Source organism: Ascaphus truei, chromosome 6 (genome assembly GCF_040206685.1).
Source record: "Ascaphus truei isolate aAscTru1 chromosome 6, aAscTru1.hap1, whole genome shotgun sequence".
In the NCBI taxonomy this organism is placed as follows: Eukaryota; Metazoa; Chordata; class Amphibia; order Anura; family Ascaphidae; genus Ascaphus; species Ascaphus truei.
The window spans coordinates 58,992,651-59,009,928 of record NC_134488.1 but is presented as its reverse complement, the minus strand read 5'-3'; positions in this window follow the sequence as shown (position 1 = coordinate 59,009,928).

Here is a 17,278-nt window from a genome sequence, read left to right as displayed (position 1 = left end):
CCATACTTCCAGAACGATACAGTATATAAATTAGAGATTGTACAAAGAAGGGCTACTGAAATGGTGCATGTTTTACATCATAAATCCAATAAGGAAACCGTAAAGCACATGCACATCTTGGGGGAGAACAGAAGTGGTAAACACTACTACAGTATGGGACATAAAAAATGCTGGATAGACATAATGCTATCCTAAATATGAAAGAAAGCCATGGATCAAAAGGTGTTTGAGGTTTTACAACAGATGAAAATGGGCAGGCAAGGTAGTTCCTATCTGCCGTTTCTATGTATCTTATCAGCAGTGTTACATGGAACAATAATCACTGCACTTTTAGATAAATATAGTTTAACGGTGCAGTTCCGCCTACTGTGTTGCTCCATCTTGCTGTAACTCAACATGGATCAAAAACAAAACGGACACGTTACAGAGATATTAGCCTCTAAGAACCAAATCAGGGAGATTTACAGTACTTTTAAATTTAATAGAAAAGTATTGATTTTTATTAGCGAGACCAATAAATTCCTGAGATGCTGATACTAAGGGGTAAATCTGACATTTGCGCTAATTAAGGCTCGATCTCAAAATCGGCAACGGATGTTATTTTTGTATTGTATTGTATTGTATGTCTTTATTTATATAGCGCCATAAATGTACACAGCGCTTCACAGTAGTAATACATATCATATAAATAACAAATAATATAAATAACAGGTCATGGGAATAAGTGCTTCAGACATAAAAGTAACATTAAGGAAGAGGAGTCCCTGCTCCGAGGAGCTTACAGTCTAATTGGTAGGTAAGTAGAACGTACAGAGACAGTAGGAGGGAATTCTAGTAAGTGCGTCTTAAGGGGGCCAAGCTTTATGTATCATATGTCCAGGATTATCCACTGCTATTCATATGCTTCTTTAAGCAGATGTGTCTTAAGGTGGTTCTTAAAGGTGGATAGAGAGGGTGCTAGTCGGGTATTGAGGGGAAGGGCATTCCAGAGGTGCGGGGCAGAAAGTGAGAAAGGTTTAAGGCGGGAGAGAGCTTTAGATACAAAGGGGGTAGAAAGAAGACATCCTTGAGAAGAACGCAAGAGTCGGGATGGTGCATAGCGAGAAATTAGGGCTGAGATTTAAGGAGGGGCAGAAGAATGTAAAGCTTTAAAAGTGAGGAGGAGAATTGAGTGTGAGATATGGGATTTGATCGGAAGCCAGGAGAGGGATTTCAGGAGGGGAGATGCGGAGACAGATTTTAATGGGAATCCTAAAAGCTAATGAGATGCAAAAATAATGTTCGTTCATAAAAGTAGCAGCGCTATTAATGGTGATTTTCATGTCTCAGAGACGCGTTTACCAATGTACTGCACATGCGAATTGATCGAACTGTAACGCGCCTTATTAACACATGCAATAATGATGCATTACTCATGTGTGTTACCAAAAGCTAATGCACATTTTGTAATAATATTGAGAAATTTTACACTTTTACAATTCTTAACTTTTTTCATTATTTATAGTGTCTTTTCTTCATGTATATTAATTGTACATTAATAAGAATGAAAAACAAAAAGAATCAAATGCAAATACTGCTTATATAAACCATTAATAAACCAAGTGGAAAAAAGTGCTAGATAGTAAAAAAAAAATAGCCTAAAACAAATCAGTTAAGACCATTGTGATCATTATTTAAACGGAACAAATGTATATTTTGGAAAATAAAAATTACAAATGTTACGATGTTTACTAGTAGATCGAAATTTACCAATTTGTGGTAGAAACAAGGGTACTGCATGCTAATGTAACAAAAAACTACTAATTTGTGGAGATAACATCTCCATTTTTCCTATCGATGCTTGAGGTATCCGGGCCATTGAATTTAGAAGAAAAGGGAATTAACATCAGCAGTAAATACTTGAGCTACCTAAGATTTGTAGACAACATTGTAATTTTGTTCATAATTACAGAAATCCTACCACAATGATTCAGAGAACTCGCCGAAGCAAGTAATAAGATTGATCTCCCTATGAATCTCAGCAAGACCAAAGTGATGTTCAACAAATACGTAAATTCTGTAAAGATCGAAATGCATGGAATGGAACTGCAATAACATGGACAGCAGGGCACACACAAAAAATGCCCTTCTCTAAACAGGAAGCAGCTAAGATGGACAGCAAACTGGGAGCAACATCTCACCCCCTCCGATGATACACAATGGGGTGACGAGCTGCATCTACAGGTTAAGGTGCTAGGAGGGGTCCAGAGAAGCGGATGGGTTCAGAAGTAAGGAGTCCATAAGGCAGGCACAGTTCCAGACAGGCAAGGGTAATACACAGAAAATCCAGTAGAGAGAGAAGGGTCCAAATAGCTAGGGGGCAAGTCAAACAGAGAACAACTGAGCCAGGCAAGCAGGAAACCAAACAATAGGAAGTAACATGTTAGCAAGTATCAAGGCAGTGAAGGGTTTAAATAGGGCTGGAAACAGGAAGCAGCTAAGCTGGACAGGGAATAGTAACGCCTAGAAAACCAGAACAGCATAGGGTACTTAACAGAGAAAGTTAGTAGACAGGGGCAACCAGACAAGATCTCCTGTGTAGAAGCAGTCAGGACCTTACAGGAACTAAAAGTCAAGCTGTCAAGCTTGTCCTGCAAGTAGGAGTGGATAGAACTTGGATCAATAGGAGAATGAAGATGGGAGGGAGCTCATTTGATAGAAACAAGACAATTTTTCAAGGGAACTTTCCACTGTGCCTGAAGAGGAAAGTTTTCTACCAGTGTATTCTGCCCGTTCTCACATATGCAAGTGAAAAAGAAGAAACTACAGCGCTCTCCTATCACACTTGAAACACACTGATGCAATTTAAACAAACATAATGTAGGAGCCTAAAAACCAACAAAATAGTATACTGGCCCTTTAAACCTGCAGCTCAACCCTTAAGGGATCCTTCCTTGATCCCCACATATACAGTTTTCTTGGCGAGATGGTGAGCGCATAGAAAAGAAAAAGAGAAAAAGAGATAGTGAAAAATAAATACTTGGTAATAACACTTCAATGGTTGGAACAGAAGGGAGGGAATAATAAATGGCTGAGCCAAATTCTTACTCACACGGACAAGTGTGAGTCAATCTTGTCAATGGTATCTTTCGTGGGATTCCACTTCAGGGGATACTTCAAGAGATGATGTCCAAGACTGATGTGGATTTTCTTTAACGAGCAGTTCCCTCCCTCTGGTGCCTCCAAACAGGGACGAAAAATGCTCGGTGGATATAGGGTAATTTATTGTAACACAAAGTAAGTTAGCAGAACTTACATACACAATAAAACACTTCCTGCATCCGTCTCCATTGTCTCTGCTCATGCAAGGACTCCCTTGCTGCCATATCGGTCGCAGGGGCTGCAATAGAGTTTCTCCTCGGGAGGTACGGTAGCCTTCTGTGGTCACGAACGGATCAAAATGCCGACACAGGACTACGCGTTTCGCGAGTAAGTCTCGCTTCGTCAGGTCCATATGGATGTGACACTTAGACCCGGAATGCAAAGATTATTCAGAAGCTTTAGATAGTTTAAATAAAAATGGAGAAATGCATTCTGGGTATTCCCTTAATAGACAGAGAAAAGGATTAATGTGTTCGAAAGCAAACACAAGTCTCTGACCTCACAGGGATGAAGGAATTAAAATGACAGGGGATCAGACATATTGCAAGAAGAAATAATGAATGTATGACAAAGATGATACTGGATTCAAAGGGATAGCAAAAGACAAGACTTAGACTAAACATAAGATGGAAGGATGATATTAGGAAATTTGTTGCAGCAACATGAAGAGAGTTTGTAATCTCAGTACCTAGAAGATTATTGGGGACGCCTTCATCTTCAACCCTTGTCAATCCACTGCTGGTTGAAGATTATACATATACACCAGATTTGTCAACTGTCCCTCATTTGCAGTCAGCCCAACAGAATACAATAGGACCTTGCTGATAGAAGAATATGTCCATTAAATGCCTTTTTTTTTTTGCTTCAGAAACTGTAAATCTCACGTATTTGGGTTGGGTTATTGAGGGGGGTTTGTGTGTGTGTGTGTATAAACAAATAAAGGCATAATGGAATACCTGCTAAAATAGTTTATAATCTATTGGTATGGTGGAGGACATTGAGGAACAGCAGGCATAGGTTTAGAAACAAAGATGCAATTGTTTTGGCGCTGTGATACCATAAAAATACTGTAATCAGTAACACATGCCAAAAAATACAAAACCCAACACCCTTAGCAAACACAATTTTATCATTCAGCTGTATACCTAATACAATCTATTTTCTATATAAATACAGGGCTGGGTATGAATTATACATATGGCTGCTAGTGGATAAACCGTGAAAGAGTGCTATCTCACAGTGGGTCACATAAAACTACATTTAGTGAAAGAAAATGGCTTGGATAAAAGACTGCAATGCCTTATTTTTATTTGCATGTCCTGAACATGAATGAAGAATTGTTCAGTTGCGGGAAGGAAACTTTAGTACACCAATTACATTGAATTTTCTATCAGAGGGAATCAGGGAGGGAGAGGTGGGAATCTATAGTTGATATTCTAAAAGGAAGGATCACAAGAGGGCATGCTAACTTGCTTTTTACTTAAGCCAGAGACTTACTACTCCGTTTAATGCAAGCATCTATTTAAAATCTGGATCAGATTGCAATAGAGACAAGAATTAAAAACCGCATCAAATTGAATCCTCAAATAGTGTTGTGTTTATAGCGAGTGGGGCGTGAAACTTACGTCAGGTGGTAGTGACTTAGTGACGTCATCACGTGGCGGCACCTGTGGGAGATTCGAGTAGTGGCAGAGAGACGGCGTGAACACTGGCTGAGTGAACTAACAGATAAGTTAAAATAGGCATGAATATGACCAGTTTGTGGGACTCCATACGGCATATAGTTCCCAAATGACTACCAGCTTCACTGTATGAAACGTCACTCTTCTCCAGCGACCATTATTTGCATTGTGCAATCTGGTCATCCACTCGCTATAAACACGACACTATTTGAGGTTTCAATTTGATGCGGTTTTTACTTCAACTGCGCCTCGAGAGATTTATAAACATCTTTTTTGAGTGCATCTCAAAACTAGCCTGCATAGATACACTTTATCCCCTGGTATTATATATGTATATCAATGTTGGCAACAAACTGCTTGGAATGTGACTAATCTATTGAAATGTTTGTTGCAACTGTACTGTATGTTGGATATCTGTAACATATATTACAACTTAACCATTCATGTTGTGACATTATATACACATACATACTAAGTGGATACTGAGTGTCAGTTTTGCTCTGTTGGCATAAATGGGATATCTATGTAACTTGCAATCATTTTTACATACTTTGCTTAGCAGGGTTTACTTGTACAATGATTTCTACTAGCGCTTAATCGATCCATACCAACTTTGAGGCTATAAATTGATGGTCATTTGAACCACACCTTGAGGAATAAATACACTTTTAGAGTGTGCTTCAATGAACAGTATATTTGTATACTGCGGATCTGAAGTGGTATATATCTGCTTTAGAAGCTCAAATATGAATATTAACCATATACTGACCAGTAGTATATCGCTGTACATTTATTTTGAGGCTATAAATTGATGTGGTCATTTGAACCACGCCTCGAGGAATAAAAACACTTTTAAAGTGTATCTCAATACACAGTATATTTTGATACTGTTAATAGTGCATTAATCTTCACAGGTTACAACTATGCATACATGTTTTATGCTTTATATTTATGTTCATATTGACGGATAATACATTCCATCATATTTTAATGTCTATGAACTAACACCCGTGATGTCTGTCCCTACTAGTTGCATAGGCGGATTAATAGGTCAGTAGATTACTTGGGACTTATACACCTGATCCCTTATAAAAATATTTGTAATTATTAATAAAAGCGTTTTACCTGCACCACATTCATCTTACATCCTCACACCACGAGTGCATTCAGTAGGGCACCTTTCTATATATATACAGTATTGATGAATGGGTTTTCATCCGCTGAGTATGCATTCCTTTATTCTCATTTCCCTAAAATACCTATATTTTATCATCTACCAAAAATGCATAAGTCTATTACTGACCCCCCAGAAAGACCTATTATAACGGGGATACAATCTCTTACTGCTAACTTGTATCAATACATAGACTTCTTTCTCCAGCCGTACTTTATGTAGGGAGATTAAGCTCCTATTTAAAAGATTCCACTGCGGTTCTTACTCTGTTCAAAGATTTTGAATGGAAAAGTACTTATAGGTGGCTTACCTGTGACATACAAGCATTATACATGCACATTCCTCATCTTAAAGGTTTGGAGGCCGTGAATTCCTATCTTGTCAGGGACCTTTCATTACATCAACTAAATAGAGAATTTATTTTACAATCCATCAGTTTCATATTGCAACTTAATCAATTTATGTTCCTCTCTGATTTCTACATACAGGTTTGCGGAACAGCAATGGGGACACGACTTGCCCCTAGTTTCGCAAGCCTGTATGTGGGACAATGGGTAAGTCCCTTCATTTGGGCCAACAATCCTTTCAATAAGAATATTATAATGTGGTGTCATTACATAGATGATATTCTATGCATCTGGGATGGTGATCTTGAGTCCATCAATCAGTTCATGTCATTTTTGAATCTTAACAACTACAATTTAATTGTCACGCACACCACTGATCCTGTGTCAGTAGATTTCTTAGATCTTAGACTAGCAATTTCTGATAATGGTGTTTTAGAGACTGAAACATTTTTTTTAAAGTGGACATGAATAATCTTTTGATGACTATGAGTAATCATAAGAATTTCTGGATTTGTAACATCCCAGGTGGACAATTTACGAGATTGAGGCGGAATTGTAGCAATATTGAGGTCTTTGATAAACGGGCTGATAAGCTTTTACATGGGTTTATTGTGAGGGGTTACCCTATGGATAGTATGTATGTATGTATGTATGTCTTTATTTATATAGCGCCATTAATGTACATAGCGCTTCACAGTAGTAATACATGTGGTAATCAAATAATTAACAGATAATATAAATAACAGGTCATGGGAATAATTGCTTTAGACATAAAAGTAACATTAAGGAAGAGGAGTCCCTGCCCCGAGGAGCTTACAGTCTAATTGTCAGGTAGGGAGAACGTACAGAGACAGTAGGAGGGAGTTCTGGTAAGTGCCTCTGCAGGGGGGCAAGCTTTATGTATCATGTGTTCAGAATATCCACAGGGCTATTCATATGCTTCTTTAAGCAAGTGTGTCTTAAGGTGGGTCTTAAAGGTGGATAGAGAGGGTTCTAGTCGGGTACTGAGGGGAAGGGCATTCCAGAGGTGTGTGGCAGTCAGTGAAAAAGGTTTAAGGCGGAAGAGGGCTTTAGATACAAATGGGATAGAAAGAAGACATCCTTGAGAAGAACGCAAGAGTCTGGATGGTGCATAACAAGAAATTAGGACTCAGATGTAAGGAGGGGCAGAAGAGTGTAAAGCTTTAAAAGTGAGTAGAAGAATGGAGTGTGAGATGCGGGATTTGATCGGAAGCCAGGAGAGGGATTTCATGAGGGGAGATGCTGAGACAGATCTAGTCTTAAAGAAAGAGCTTGTTAGGTGAGACTTTTGGATCGGAACAATATGTTTGTCCCTAAAAGTAAAAAGGAATGCACTAAAATTGATGAACAGATCGATGTGGCCTTCGTTACTCATAATTCAGTGCATAAGAGTATTGAAAGTATTATCTCTAAGCGTTGGGGTATCCAATGCAATGATTCTATTTGGGGTACTCACCTTGTTAAAACACCTAGATTCATATACAGGAGAGCAAAAAAATTAAAAAATATACTTGCTCCCAGTGATATTGGGCAGAAACCCTATGCAACTGTGAATAAAAGATGTTAGGTTAGGTGCTAAACCCATGGGGAATCATGCTTGTGGTAAATGTTCTGTTTAGAAATTTCTTCATCCGGATAAAAACATGTCATTTCTAAAACATTTAAGGAAATCTTCATTTTATGCTCTTCTGTTTTCATAGTGTACCTGCTTGAATGTGCATGTGGGTTATAATATGTCAGCTCAAAATATGCAATCAGGAACATATCAGGAACATCAGGAGTGGTTTTGACAAACATAGTGTATCACGCCATTTCTTGATACATAATTTTTAACATTTAAAGGAATTCAACATGTTCCTTGCAATAGGAGGGGAGGTGATAGGGTTAAGACCCATTCAGCCCAGGAGACATTTTGGATCCATAAGTTGGACACTATGTCGCCCAAATGGCTGAATGAGGATAGATGTTTGGGCCCTTTATTAACTCTCTGTTTGCTATTTCTATGTCATTTTCTAGTGCCCCTTGTAATGTTTTAGCTTTATCCTTTGTTCATACTTATTTGATATCCATTGATTTTGCTTTATATGTTATTGTTGCTAATTACTGTTTCTTTTATTTTAGTTTTTTTCTAAATGTATGCTATATGTGTTATTAAACCAATTGTTTATGTTCATTTTTTAGAATTCTTTTTCAGCTGACATGATTGCCGCCAAGGCTTACCCGATTGGCTGTTTGTGCTTAATGAGCCAGCCAATACGGGAGGTTGGGTGGGTATATAATGCCTCTGAAACTAATTCTAATCAACCCCTGATGAAGTAGCGTTTCAGCTACGAAACGCGTAGGATTCTTGTTTTATATGAATTGCTAGTTTTAAACTTGCTCATCTGTTTTCATTACGATGAGACACTGTGTCTCTGTGCCACTTGTCAGTCCGTAACTCTGTGGTGCACTGTGGAGGAGTGGCTGCTGCCAGCTGAGACACTGCTGTTTGACCAGTGTTCTATTAAGGGTATATTACGTGCTGTTACCCGGGTCATATATTTTATGGACTGATATACCCCATCATACGCGCACCTTAGACGTACAAACTACATTTGTTGTGAACGCTATACCTATGAGAAATTCACCTGTCCTACATCCGGGAACTAGATTACATCTGTGTTGAAGAGCTTTTTCTGATGAGACGCGCAACCTGAGATGAACTAATCGTGCAATCTGCCATAATTCTCGAGGAGTTGAGACGACGTCCAGATATATCTCGGAACTGCTCACCAGAAGGATCTGTTCTTGCTTGAAGTTTCAGTCTTCCCGTTTGGTAACATTTGTGTTTATAACACTCATTGCGCTTGTTCTATCTACTTTATGTAAGCAGAATACTTACCCTCTTTTTAATTCTTAATATATTTCATATACTTCACCATTTGCGGTTTTGCGCTGTTGTTTTTGTCTTATTTCTATACTGTACCTGGAATGACTCCAAACAGTTTGCAATAAAACAATTTATAAACTGTAGAGATATTTTATTCATCTATCAGACGATCTGCATTTGCAAGAAGAAATATGTGGGCAAGACGACACGGCAGCTACGCCACAGAGTACTAGAACATTTGGGTGCTATTAGGAATCACCTAGACACCCCCCTGGCAAACCATATCCATCAAGTACATAATGGCAATAATGGTGGCATACCATTTTTGGGCATCGAACACTCACCAGTAGGCCCAAGAGGAGGAGATTGGGACAGAGAAATCCTTCAAAAATAAGCTAGATGGATTTTTAATCTGGGGACATTATCTCCTCAAGGAGTCAATGAGGGCTTTGTTTTTTCACCATTTATCTGAATTAATCCAAATACCATTATGTATCTATCTATCCAGGCTGGGGGACACGCGCGCACCGTGCTCAGGTTTCGCCTCCGTGACGTCACGGGTGATGCGCGTCGCATGCAAGCTACACGCAGGCGCCGCACGGCTCTGAAAAATCTGGCTCGCAATAATTATTCCTCACCTGCTCTTCTCCCCGCCTCTGCCTATCATTGGACTGAATATGTCTGAGGGGGTGGTTCTCATTCATTATCCTGCAGCCTTGTACTAACCGGCTATTGGCTACCTGTTCCTTTAATGCTCAGCCAACCCTGCTGCAAATGGTCTGAGCATAAACTTCTGTTTATGTGATGAAGTGCGTGCCCAAAGCACACTGCTGCCTTGCTGTTGCCTTGTTTAACCCTTGCCTTGCCGTCCTTGTTCCTGTTTGACTTTGGCTTGTAGCTGGACCTCCGCCTTCTCTGATTCCTGACTTCGGCTCACATTTGGACTTCTACCTTCTCTACCCCTGGACCCCGGCTCCTCACTACGACTATCCGATTTCTCCAACCCTAGACCACGGCAAGTACCACGAGCATGCTAACATCTCCTACCCTGACCCATCTACACGACTACACTCTGCACTCTGGAAATGGTTGCTCAGTTGTAGGTCTGTGGTTACGAACATCCCCACCTCAGCCTCGCGGTCCTGTCCTGTTTGTGGTGAGCACCTGTTACAAGTACCAACATAATTTCTACACGTCTGGCTCAGCGATATCCTCACTGACTAGTTACCTTTACCCTTATAAAAACTATCTGTCAGCAGGTGCTATTTATTCAATACCACAAGTTCCAATATCCCTGGAACTCTGCTTTTTTTTCAACCTTCTCCTTTTGTCTAGGCTAACAATTCATTATGTGAACTCTACCTCAATTCTGTCTAGCATGGGTAGGGGTTAAACTTATCTCAGTCACCATGGCAACTGGACGCCTATAAATATTTGCTCCGTAGAATAGGCGTGTCCACCCTTGAAGTGTTTTGATGTGAAACGTACGTCGGTGGTGCATGCGCAGTGACGTCACGGCATTATGCAAACGAGGTGGCAGCTTTAAAAGTGCTATGCGATACGAGGCACTTTCCTTAGGTGAGGGAAGGGACTTTTCTTTACTTATGTCAGCTAGTTTAAGAGGCTATAAATTGATATGGTGATCCACGAGACACCGTGCCTCAAGGCATTTCACATTGTGTGCCGATTTAACTGCTAAGCATTAAGTTTGTCCATTATACCTCACCATTGTAACTCTAATTCTGCCTGAGATACGGATTGTCACAAAAAACACTGCGCCTCACATATGCAATCTCCAGGTGACTATCAAGCAGTGTGTTTGTCAGCTAAGAGCCGGTACATCGGCGCAGATCCGATGTTGATGCCGGTACACACAGGGGGGTATTTTGAATGCAATATTCTTAACGAAAAGTATACGATTCTCCACATAAACCTCCTGACATGTAGGATAATGATTGCCTGCTGATCGCCCTGTGTTTTGTGTGATTACCCGTGGGACCTATTATATGACCATATACTGGCCATTTGAAATAATATCCGGGACTGTATACATTCACACTCACTGCTCAGAACACGAGCATTAGTTTGTAACTCTGTGACCTCTTTTTATTTTTGATTCATGGATTGCGCTATATCAGTATATTTTATTAGAGACACTTGACTATCTATCCAAGAGTCCAAGAGAGAATATTGATCAAATTCAGATTACCCTGGGCTACTATTTCCTGCTGTGTCCACTACATCAGATACCAGAACCAACAGGCAATTTTGCCTTATACAGTATGATAATTTCCACACAGCAGGCACCCAAGGGACTATGTTAATACAGCAAGCCGTGTGTGTGTGTTTTATTGCAGAATACTATGTTTACCATACCTAAAGTTGACACATTTCACTTTGATACATTATTGTGTACTTGCAACACTGCTCACTATAAGCACTAAACATCTGAGCAATTCAAGAAAATATTGTATCAGTCTTATAGTTTTGATATTGAAACAACAGTTATCTATCTAATTCAACCTTCAGCAAGTAATTTTGACTGTTACTATACCAGAATTGTTACTGATATTACTCACTATATCTGTTGGGGCAAGAGACATATGGGATCAAAGTACCAGAGCCTCTTGCCCTTTCAATATACTAATCTGCTGTTATAACACTCTATGCTGACTGGCTAAAATGACTTGGTATTTCAGTACAACATATACCCACCCGTAACTCAACCTGAGTGTGGTCACTTATCTGCTACACGTCTATATTAGTGTGCAATTTATTTACGTCCATGTTGCTTATTGACTGGCCATAGATCTACTCACCAATCTATATATTTTCTTTTAATTTTCTTTATTAAAGTAATTTAATAATTATTCATATTACATCACTAGAAGTATAGAGTGCATTCAGAGGGATTCTGTTTCTCTACCCTTGTCTCCATTTGCCCTTCCCTATTGCATCAGATTTCAGCTTGTCCAGTACTACAAGGCTGATGCAAGAGCTCTTATTCCTTATCCCCCCCCCCCTCCACTATATCACTTCTAAGAAGTTAGCAATGTGTATAAATCGTATTACCTATTAAAGCAGCAGTTCAAGCAATATTCTACAATCAGTTCGGTACTATGAGAAAATAATAGTAGCATTAAAAAAAAAAAAAAAAACAGCAATTTTTTAAAGACATTTTTAATGTTTCTAATGTTGGAAGCATTATTTTTTTTCAATAGAAACCATTTCCAAAGTTACAGCCCTTTCCCCTTATGATAGGCTCTGGCTCTTGGGCCCTGCCCTCTCTCTAGCAGTGCACCAATTGTATCTAGTAACTGCCTGGTCACATGATATTGCTGGACTACATTGCCCACAATGCTGTGCAAGAACTGAATTAAATAACCCTAAGCATGCGATCGATTACTGGAGAACGGATCGATCTGCAACTTAGCTAATCACTTGTCAGTGTGCAGATTGTATTGAAGCACATATTTAATTAATTTTTTTATTTTTTATTTAAAAAACGACAGTTTGAACTGCAGCTTTAACATACAGGACCATATTTACTAAAAAATGCTACTCCATAAGACACCGTACAAACCATTCTCTCGAATGGGCCGTTCGGGAGTTGGGGACCATATTTACTTGTGCCCATGTGCACTGAAGGGTATTATAGCACATTTAGAATGCCCTGTAACTACCATGCAAATAAATGGATGTTAAGTGCTAAAGCTTACCACCCTTTGGTGCAAGTGGGCCTACGTTGTGTTTAATGGTGTCTTATGGAACAGTACTGCTTATTAAATATGGACCACAATTCTCCCTGTTGTGCCCATTGTAAAAGAGAAAGGAACAATTTAAGACTTTAGAAAATAATTTCTAAATACTTTGGTGGTGACGTATCAAGGAACATTTGGCGCCAAATTAATGAAAAGTGGGTCATCTTGCATTTCTTTGCGCCAATGTATTAAAGTCTGTGCTCCAGGCTCTGTGCCTTTTGTGTTACCTCGTGATTTAAGGTTTGCCAATAGGAAGATTTACATGACATGCAGATTTTAATGAGATGTCGGAAACTCTGTGCCTCCATGCATTGCTTTTATATCTTGTATTTGCATTAAAAAATCTGTCAGGGCTGATGTGGTGTAATCTTTTCTGGCCAACAATTTAAATAAAAAGTAAGAAACACTTTCATAAATTTTGACGCCAACCGAAGCAGAAAATGGAGCAATGCGTAAAAAAAACAAAACTTGTGTGTTTACTTTTTCCCATTAGTCTTATCTACTATTTTAAAGGCATCAGTCCACAAGATCTGACCGATTAGAGAGGTCACTGACCTCCGTTCACTCTAGTGCTAGACCAAAGAGAATTATCATTCATCCCTTTGCTTCAAATGAATGGAGTTTACTGAGCTAGGGAAACACGTATTCAACAGGGACCTAAGTCATAAGACCAATGAGAAGAAATAGGCAAAAGGAGGAGGGGCTGGAGTAGATGATGGTTTTGATTAAGGAATGAAGAAAAGCGGTTTAGAAATGGAGGAGGTCTCTTTATGACAAAACATGGGGGACGCTAATATTCCTACCCTGTAATTGTAGGCTTTAAGCTTCTATATTATAATTTGGGGACACACATTTACAGCTTAATTAAGCTACTTGGATCAAAAACACAATAAATCTGAATGGTCTCTGTATGTCCACAGAAACTTAACACCGCTAGAGAGAGTGCACCATTCATATACTGCATTCATTGTAGGTTTAACTGGCATTTATTGGGCAGAAATATGGTACTAATAATACCACGCTGGCTGTTCTTTGCATCTCTGAAGTCATTGAAAGTGCATGGAACTTTGGTTACATACTCATGTTTCCCTCCGCTTAGCAAAAGCGCTTAATTAGGAGAACAGTCAATAACTTCCTTGCTGATTTAAAGTACTACTCCATAATGGGACCAACGAGAACTAATGTCAGTGGCATGTTTAACAGGCTAAACGCAGGTAGTTTACACCATTTTTAAAGAAATGAGAAGTAGAAGTACTTTTAATTACTCTTAAAATGTTAAGGTCTCCATATTAACAAAGTGCTTTGGAGTGTTTTCACAAACCTTGCCATAATTCTCTTATGAATGGCAGCTGAGGTGTGCTAAAGCTTTGCACTCTTGTGTAGATTTGGACCTAAATTAAACTGCTGTACATACAGGCAAATTGGTTTAAAGCAGGGGTCAAGGGCCACCAACAGGCCAGCTTTTATTGAAATCCCTGCTTCAGCACAGGTGGCTCAATCAGAGGTTCAGTTTTTGTGCTGGCCTGTTGGTGGCCCTTGAGGACTGAGCTTGAGACATCTACTTTAAAGAGAAATGGTGAAGAACAGTAATTACCAGAGAAGATTAGAATAAGCGGAGCCATATTCATTTTCACACAAGAAGCAAAAAACTGCAACATTTACTTTCAGAGACATTGAATCTAAGGCTGCGCTTATAGTGACGGCGACAGCGACGCAACGTCACGGCAAAACAAATGCATTGCCGCCGCGTGCGCTTATAGTAAGTGTGGCGCGACGGCGCGACGGCCTGATGGAGTGGTTGCGATCGCTGGAAGTCATCTCTATTTGATTTTCCAGTGACCGGCGCCTGACTGTCGCGTCACTGTCGCCGGCACTATAAGCGTAGCCAGAGGCATCAGCCCCTGTGGGTGTACAGAAAAAATGTGTTTAACTAAATGTCAATGTAAGCAGTAACCACTGTACTCATCATAGTAAATGCAATAAGACTTGTACTAGCATAAATATTTGTGATAATGGACATTATCAAAGAAGTGTTCATTCGGTTTCTACGGAAAGCGTTTATAAAAATAATGTTTGCTATTAGAAATTACGTAATTATTATTTCTTTACCCTACTCACATACAATTCATCCACATTATTGTTTTTGGAGAAATATTGATGTAAAAACTACTGCCGGAAGTTGTTTTCTGGAGTAATACCGGTTAGTAAATATGGCCTATGACCTGTTAACCATTTCTATAGTGATGGTAGCTACCCTCTTTGAATACATTTTTGCCCACCATTGTCGGCAGCTCATTTGCATGATGCCATGTTGTAATGTTGATAGAAGTGTGATCAAAAGTGCTCAAGTTCACAATTGTAACAAATCCTAGACCATGAATAGATGAATCAATCTTCAATATAAATGAAAGAGTATGTCCATATAGCCATTACATGAGTACTGCTCCTTGAAAACTGGGGGTAAGTGGAGAACCACCACACTCAACTTCATTGGGAGTATCAATAACATGTTGTAATGATGCTTGTCCTGACTGGTATTCCAACAATTACATGGCCCTCAAACAGAAAAACAGTTCATGCACACTTACAATTGTTCTTTATTATGGGCCTTTTAGTACTTCCAGAGGTACAGTAAATATAACATTTATTAGCCTTTATGTGTTAGAAAAGTATTGAAATGCTTTACAATTGAGTTTATTATAATTTGTTGTGTTATCACTTTGGCCAAGCCCAAGACAGGAGCAACATCTGTAGGTTATAGATGTCTCAGCTGAAAACAGAAGTTGAGGAACAGTAGTACTAGTGAGAATGATACATGAAGAGACCAAAATAAGGGGGTCTTTGTATCAAGTTTATGATGCACTGCCTATTTTCTGTTTAAAGCTGTTTCATACAATATCTAACAAGTTTGTGGTTCAAATTCTTACACCGTACACAGATTTGTTTGCCAAGGATGCTGTCTCCAGGCTTTTCTCAATGCTTTCTTCTCTCTGTCCTAGATGTTTCTACGGCTATGCAATCTCTTTCATACCTTCCCCAACCTCTGGAACTCTCTTCCACTCACTATCGGTTCAGCTCCTTATCTCTCTATCTTCAAAATGTCATTGCTGTCGTTCTCCTGGTTATTTCAGCATAATCGACCAGTATGGACCACCTGAAACCAGGGCCCAGTGGGGATTCCCCCATATAACCAAAAGTTCAGTCCGAGCTTACACAAGGCAGCTTGTAGCACTTGTACCTTATTTAGTGCCATATTCTATATACTCCAAAGAGACAGCTTGGGACATTTAGTCACATAAACTGCTATAATATAATGGGTACATAGTTTGGTAGTTAGGTGTTTTAACCCCATGCCTAATAATGGGTTAAATGTAAAAAAAATTACATGCCAGATATATATATATATATATTTTTTTTTTTTTTCAATAGACTGATGCAGCCAGACCTATTGTTGCACAGTCTTTGTGGGAGGTGCATCCCCAATGTGCATTTAAGGTTTGCTCACATTTGGCATGCAAATGTGACACATAGTGACACATAGTGACACGGAGGGACAGTGGAGTGACAATGCAGTTTTAGCATTGGTTGCAATGTTGGTCAGAAGTGATAGTAGGCGCTAGTGTACTATTGTGTCTTTAAAATCTAAGGCAATGTAACACCTGTCCCTTATTCTGGTTCATTTTCGTACTATCCAATATGGTATCACACTGAAGGGGTGCGCAAATTGGGGGCACACAATATTCTGAGGGGGAGCGCAGTGCTTTCAGAGGCCCAACATGCTTCCCCACAACATTTAAATAAAATGCCAGGAGAGCGCGAGGCCTCTTTATGTTTCTTACCTTCTGTCCGACATTGTTGCCATGACAACGCAGAGTCAAAAGACGCAGCGGGGTAAAATGGCAACACAGCATCACATAAAACTGTGACATCAAATGACGCTGCCGATGCCAGAGGAAAAGTATGGGGGGCACGAGCATGGGGGGCATACCAAGCAGGGGGCGCAAACAAAAAAGTTTACACATCCCTGTCATACTGTATGTAATGGTACTGAAATGTATGAAATGAAAAAACTTGACATAACTAAAAAGTAGTTTAAAATAGGAAATAATTTTATTCGATAACATTAGGCTTTATGAAGAATATAATAATATAAATGACTTGGCTCATTAAAAATGTACAATCTCCTATTTTCTGCATCTTCTTCGGCCTGGCTGGCTCCTGGACATCTTCGCCTGAAAAGAGAGAATATTCTATATTAATAATCATGCATAAATAGTGTATTG